This window comes from Episyrphus balteatus, chromosome 4 (genome assembly GCF_945859705.1).
Source record: "Episyrphus balteatus chromosome 4, idEpiBalt1.1, whole genome shotgun sequence".
In the NCBI taxonomy this organism is placed as follows: domain Eukaryota; kingdom Metazoa; phylum Arthropoda; class Insecta; order Diptera; family Syrphidae; genus Episyrphus; species Episyrphus balteatus.
Window position 1 is genome coordinate 57448756 of NC_079137.1, and position 6951 is coordinate 57455706.

Genomic DNA, 6951 nt, shown 5'->3' on the forward strand with positions numbered 1-6951 from the left:
CTTTTTATTTTTTATTTCTTCACTTTAAGAAGTCTTTTTTTTTTTGCATCATCATCTCAATTTAAAACTCCAGCAAAAACAAAATCTGTTTTGATTCAAGGTAAATAAAAGTAATGTGACCTAGAAAACGGTAAAATTCAAATTATATAAACTTGCTACATTTTACCATCTGGACATCAAATGTTTTAATCAAAATATAATAAATGCACACATTTCGGTCGACACGGTCAACTGAATATAAAAGGTTTGCAAATATGTATGTTCTTCCCTTTTCAAAGCTTAGAGTAAAAATATGTGACAACAATCAGTCAGGGATACACAAAAACACAAGCTTCAAATATCATTTTAGTTTGAAATGTAAGTTAGATGCACTGTTAGTCCATGAAAAATCCTCGTACACTTGTGGTGCAATATTTTTTGTTTAATTTAAAGAAGTACCATCGTCCAGTTCTCTTTTTTATACACTCACCTACCAATTTTTTCCAAACTTTAATAAAACCTTAAAGTCCTTGAATGCACATTTAAATTCAAATAAAAAAGTTTTCCCAAAGAATTGCATTCAAGTTATCATTTCGATGTTAATCTCCTTAGGAAAGTTTATGTACACAAAAAAAAAAAAACATGCCTTTAAAAATATATTTCTACCATACTCAAAAAGGTGAAACCCCTGTTTCAAAGCTAAACAAATAATACACCTAATGGACTGGTCAAAACAAACTTTTTTTTATTTATTTTTTTACTAAATAAATTCATCTTAGCCGCATAAACAAACATAATTGACCGCATTCATAAAAAAATGAAAGATTTTCCATTTCTGTTTAAAAGGAAGAAGTCGAAATGACTCTAAGGAATTAAAAAAGTCAAGTCGTAATAAAGTTTGTCTTGCATCAAAAAAACACACGTGTATTTAAGTGGGATGACTTCTCCTGAGAGAGTCCTTATTTTGGGGGAGGTCAGGATCAAAACATAAAAAAAAAAATTCTATGAATGAATGAAAATCAGCTGAAAAGTTCAACAGGTATACGGTTTATAGTTTCATGGTAATAAAAAAAAAACATAGGAAGCACATTATTGCGCAGGAGTTGATATTCAGCTTTTGTTTTGCGGTTTGTGTAAAGGATGTATTTTTTTTACTTCTATTTGGGTTTTATTTTAAATTCTTAGTTTCTTAGACTGAAATATATAATAACAATCCGTTGATGGCAACATATTCAGTCTTAAACGGTCCGTTGGCGCGACAAATTGTCATCTTTAACTGAATAGCTCTGACATAAAAGATGCTTTCCTTTTTTTTAATGTGAATTAAATAGATTAAAGTGATTCCCAAAAGGTTTTAAGACTTAAAACCTTGAGTTAATAAATTTAATGAAAAAAAAAAAAAATCTTAAAGTGATTAAGGTCAAGCAAGAAAAAAATACAAAAATGCACTTAAAAATATGAGGTGCTGAAAATTAAGTGCAATATGTGTAGTTTTTCAATTTTTGTTTTTAGATTTTATTGAATTACATGTGTTTAAAAAAAAATTTGTTGAAACCAGGTTCATAGAGGTTTTTATCAGTCAACAAAATTTTTGTAAGATTATGATAATTTTAAATACATTTCACATATCTGGGATATTAAATTTTCAAATATATGTGTATATCAAAATAATTTTTTTTAAGCCTTAAGGTTTGAAAAAAAAATAATAATTTTATCTTTTGGTAGAAATTTTGTTATTGGAATGAAATTTGAAACGTACAAATTTGTTGTTGGATTTAATTTAAACGGAATTTGAAAACTAAACCTTGCAATAAAATTTTTTTCAACTTAAAAAACCTTAAAAAAAAAAATATGTTACCCCTACAAATAATTTTGAGAACTTCAATTTTTTTGCGACCAATTTCTATTTAAGAACATTTGTGCCTTACATCAAAATTAAGTTTCGTGAGCAAAAAAAAATCACGTTTTTAACGATTTTTGGAAATATTCAAAAAGTTGATTTTTTTTTACCTTAATTTCTATGCGTCAAACATCAGTTTTTCGTGTTAATTAAATCCAAAAAGAAAATTCGAATAGAGGCCATATTCCCTGTCCATAAGGAATCCTACGGATTACTGTTTTTGGTTTTCATATTTTTGATCCGTTGAAGTTTAAGTTAAAAACAAAATAAACAAAAGTTCCCTTTTAGCTAAAGATTAAACCCTTTGAAATAACAAAAATCACCCTAACAAACAGAACAGAAGGAAAATTATGAAATTTTACAATGAAGATTATCTGTGGATTTAACTTTAAAACCTTTGTGGCATAATATTAAAGTAAATTAGCATAATAAGGGAATTAAGTTAAATGCTTTTTAACAAATCAGTTGTCAGTTGTGATTTTTAAGTTCATCTTTTCTAAACATTTTGTATGAAAATATAGCTTTCATGAAAAAAAAACTATAATCTTATAAATACAGGTTTTGATTTCAAATGAAAAGCGTTTAATTAGTTGTTTACTATTCATATTAAAATTATAAAAACTGAATTTATAAAGATTCAGATAAGTGTGGAGGATTAATTTTATTTCAAAAATTTTCTAATAGTGGAGTAATTAAAGCTCAAAAATTGGCAATATTAGGGAACCCGGCCGAACAGCTTAGATTTTGATGATCTTTTTTTTTAAACGTTGGTAATTAAATATACTTTAAAGTCTATAGATTAAAAAATCCCGGGTTTGCCGTTTTGATTTTTTAAATTTAATTGAAGATTTTTGTGAACAAAAAAATTTTTTTTCAAAAATTTTTCTTAAATTTCATAAATTAATTGATGCCAAAGGATTGTCTAGGAAATTCAAGGAAAAAAAATATATGGGAGTGAGGGATAATCTTCCATCGTTCAAGCGATAGATGCAATTTTCTTATTAATTGACTTCAAACGCAAAAAAAAATATTTGAACACAACGGCAACACCTACAATATTTAAATATACATTTTTAAAAAGCTAGAAGTTAATTAAAATTAAGTTAATAATAAGGGCTTTTGAAATAATGGTTATTAAACTCAGATTTTTGAAAAAAAAAAATTATTGAAAAAATTTTAACATTTCGTTTTTAAAACTTTTTCGTAATATAAAATGCATTTATTTTCAAATTTTGTTTGCCACTTTTATTATGATTTGAAATTATAAAAGGAAATGTCAATATTTATTACGGTTTCTGAAAAAAATTAAAAAGTATTTCATTTTCGAAGAACTTTTTTAATAGAAGTTTTGAAAAAAAATGTACTTATTTTTTTTTGTTAAAGTTCAACATCTAAGTATAAAATTATTTTTTATTCATTTAATAACCCTTACTGTTGAAAGTTAAATAGCAAAAATTTAAAGTTCTTATTTACCAAAGTCTTTGAGAAAATTAATTATTTCAATGCAAAAATTTAGTTTTTATCAAGAAAATCCGATGAAATTGAAGTAATTTTTATTTTTTTTTTTTTCAAAAGTCTGATATATTCTTTTTCTGCTTCGGAATTCGACTGATAATATTTATGGCCAAAAATTTTTTTTAAATAAATTCATATTTTATTAGAAAAAGTTTGGAAAAAAGTAATTTTACATTTTTTTAATAACATTTTTTTTTTAATTCTGAGGTTGAGGTATCAGAAGAATGAGCTTCTGGCTTTTTAAAAATGTATTTTAAAATATTGTAGGTATTGCCGTTGTGTTCAAAATATTTTTTTTTTTTTTGTGTTTCAAGTCAGTTTGTGAAAAAATTGCATTTATCGCTTAAACGATGGAAGATTGTCTTTTACTTCCATATTTATTTTTTCCTTAAATTAGCTAGAGAATCTTTTGGTATAATTTATTTTATGAAATTTAAGCAAATAAATGGTTTTGTAAAAAAAAAATTAATTTTAATTTTAAAAAACAATACGGCAACATCTATAGACTTTAAAGTATTTTTTTTTACCTACGTTTGAAAACAAAAAAATCGTCAAAATCCGAGCTATTCGGCCGGGTTCCCTAATAATTTACTTTAGTTACTCTACTATAAGCATCAAGGGTGAAAGCTCACATAGGTTTTTTTTTAATAAAAAATACTTTCAAATACTGAAGTCTAATAACATTAATCCTTACAAAAATGTTGTATTCTATGAGAAAAACTGAAAAAAGTGTGCAGTTTTTCAACACTCTTTCAAATTGTATGTTTTAAATAAAATTGTTCATGCTCATATCTTCAAATCTATGCACCCTTTATCTAAATTTTTGGATCCTATAATTTTTAAAGTCAGTAAATAGTCAACAAAGATAAATTGTGTCCTTTAATTAAGTCCTCTTCAACGGTCACTGTGGCGTATGTGGAACATTTTTGTGTATTAAAAAAATTTAATAGTTAGTATAAAATAATCTATCAATGGTCAAATAAAAAAATTGGATGGTATTTTACAATTAACTTCCGTCAACTGTTCACAAATCGTGTATTCTCAAGAGAACTAAGGTTAAAGCAAAAGTTTAGCGGTATTAAATATGTAAATCAAATCACAGCGAAATTATCGTCACATCAATATAGGCTAAGATTTCTGCTTTAAAAATATACTTTAAACTAACATAATTTTTACAAAGTTTGTGGTTCTCAAAACGAATAAATATTTTATTCTATTTTATTCTATAAATTTTTCTTAATTCAGATATTCACTTTCTTATAACAATAGTAGCAAAAAATAAAGGTAAAAACAAATCGATTTTTTAATTTTTGGGATAAGTGAAAAATGTTCGTTTCAATACCATTATAGAGTCCACAAACAAAAAATTTACAAATATGTAGGTACATATTTTATGTTTTTGTTTTTCCGTGTACCAATCAATTACCTACATATTGTTCAAAAGCCTTTACATTCATATTTGAATAAACATTTTTTAACGCTTTTATCGACTATGAAAAGAATATAAAACTTCTGTCTTCAAACTTCAATATCATTACATCAAACAATGCAACATTACATGTTGACGAGTGAATAAACAAACTACCGTATTTGCATCTAAAAAAAAATATTCAGAAATCACAAAAAATTGTGACTGTCCGGTTTGTATAAAATTCAGGGTCAGTTTATATAAAAAAAAATTAGACGTTTTAGCAGCTTCCATTGTGTAGTTTTTCCTTAAACAGCCGATTTCATTAAACAAATGGAAAACATGAAAAGTGGAAACTTTTTTTAATTCACTCCTCAAATTAAAAGACAACTTTTTCTACTAAAAACTATAATGACTTTGACGTTCATATTTTTTCCATCTTTGTCATGGATTTCGAAAAAAAATTAAGAAAATAGGATAATATTTCAAGTTAATCTGACAATTTCAAAAGAATTGTAAGTTTAAAATACGCGAAATATTTACGCAAATTTATACAAATTTATTGCAAACATTTTGACTTTTGAATCTTTTCTTTTAAGCATGGGTTACAGCTAGCTGAGTTTGGAAGAAATTGCCCCAAAAGCAGCTTTTCCAGTGACAAATTATGATGTTTAAGTAAAAGAATAAAATAAACATTAGAATACATTTCTGAAACTTAAAGCTCAAAAAGTTGGTAGAGTTTCGAGAGCTGTATTTTAAAAACTATAAGTTTCATCGAGATTGAAATGGTAGAAAAATTAGCTACCTTTGATGGTATTCACATTATTTTAGCAACAAAAAAAAACTATTCTTTAGCGGTTTTTTCAAGTTTTTCAAACTTTTTTAGGGAACCCCTTAGTATAAGCAAAAGCATGTACATATGTATGTATATTAGGGTGGGCCAAAATACAATTTTTTGGATTTTCAAAAAGGCTCAGCGATTAAAAGGTGCTAAATGGGTCGGTTAGCTTATAAGTAAAATTTCATTTAATTATTTTAAGCCTAAGTGCCTCCGGATTGTGGTTTCATTTTTGAAAAAAGCTGATTTTTGCCTAAAAATTACATACGCTTTGCTTAATTTATTATGATCTCATTTCTTATACAAGCTAATTCAAGAGGATTTGCCAAAAAGCTTAAGCGTGTAGGTTGGGTCAGGACAAGAAAAAAATCGTTTTAGAGGGGGTTAATATTCGCCCCCGTTTAGCCAAGAAGGGCAATTTTCTAAAAAAAAATGACTTAATTATGAAAAAATATTATTAAAAATTAACCGTTATACTTACAACAACATGTTATACCTTCTGGTTGAGCCCAAAATCTCTTTTTTATTTTGCTTTCAAATAAATCTGTTTTATAAAACAGTTTTTGAAAAATTAATTTTCAAAATCAAAATTTTGAAAAAAAAAATGTTTAAATTTGCGAACTAATTTTTTTTCAAAATTTTATGTGATTAAGTACTATTTAAGTTTTCAAAATTCAATGCTCTTATTTGTTTTCAAGCAAAAACAGAAAACCGGATGCAAAAATGTTTTGTCGTTTTTGAGAAATTAAAAAAAAACCAAAACTACATTTTTCTAAGACTTGTTAATTTATTAATTTATGAAACATTGTATGTTTCTTTTATTATTTTTAAGGGAATACCACGCCTCCAAGGTGAAAATCTGAAGTTTGAATATGCTTCCTTTGCATTAACTACAATTCTACCAAGTTTCAAGATTTTAGGGTATTCAGAAGTATACTTTTTAATAAATGATATTAATACTACCAAAATGGGTGGTTACCACGCCTCCTGAATGTAAAATCTCAATTTTTCAATTTTTTTCTTTGTATGTACTTCAAGATCCATGACCATAAAAAGTTTCTATGAAAACTAGAAGTTTTCCATAATTTTTATCACTTGTTAGTTAGTATGTTAGTGAGTAAATCAGCTACTCTTTTTGCGATTTTTGAAAGCCTTTTTCTCAGAAACTACTAATCCTACGTAGCTCAAAGTTTTTGAGGAGCTTGATTTGGACTATGTTAACAAAAAACGAGTTTGAAATGTTTGCCATTATTGAAACAAAAGTTAGAATGGTTCGAAAGCGGCTTGAGTTGTTTCCTAAGAGTGTAGGAC